Raw genomic sequence first — 945 nt, 5'->3', positions numbered from 1 at the left:
TCAGAAAATGTAAACATATTTCATGCTCCTGGACAGGAAGAACCAACATTGTGAAGATGGCCACACTCCCAAAATTGCTGTACAGATTTAATGCATTCCTTATCAGACTACCACCAACATACCGCACAGACATAGAGAAATCATTCCTAAAATTTATTTGGAACCAAAATAGACCTAGAAGACCAAACGGCAATCCTGGGTAATAAAGACAAGGCAAGAGGCATTACAATTTCTGACTTGAAAGTATACTACAAGGCTGTTGTGATAAAATCAGCATGATACTGGCAACAAAATAGACCTGAGGATCAATGAAATAGATTAGAAGACGCTGAAGCACCTACGAACACTCTCAGACACCTTATCTTTGACAAAGGTGCCAAACATACTCACTGGAAGAAAGATAGCCTCTTTAACAAATGGTGCTGGAAAAACTGGCTCTCTCTCTACATGCTGAAAACTCAAACTTGACCCAGGTCTATCACCATGCACTAAACTAAAGTCAAAATGGATTAAAGATTTAAACAGTAAAACAGAAACACTAAATCTCCTGGAAGAGAAAGTAGGATGAACTCTTGAAGACATAGGGATTGGCAAAGAGTTCATGAACAAAGATCAAATCACATGGGAAACACCTGAAACAATTTACAACTGGGACCTGCTCTTATTGAGAAGTTTTTGCACGTCAAAAGAAATTACCAGCAAAGTGAAAAGACCACCCACAAACTTGGAAAAATCCTGACAAATAAGTACTCAGACAAAGGTCTGCTCTCTAGAATTTATAAAGAACTAAAAAGTACAAGGGCCCCAAAATTTAAAGATCCAGTCCAGAAATAGGCATCTGAGATGGACACACACTTCTCAGAGGATGAAATTAAAGAAGCAAATAAATATATGAAAAAATGCTCCACATCACTAGCCATTCGTGAAATGCAAATTAAAACTACA

Source organism: Octodon degus, unplaced genomic scaffold (genome assembly GCF_000260255.1).
Source record: "Octodon degus isolate 3935 unplaced genomic scaffold, OctDeg1.0 scaffold00039, whole genome shotgun sequence".
Lineage (NCBI taxonomy): Eukaryota > Metazoa > Chordata > Mammalia > Rodentia > Octodontidae > Octodon > Octodon degus.
This window is presented reverse-complemented; position numbering follows the sequence as displayed.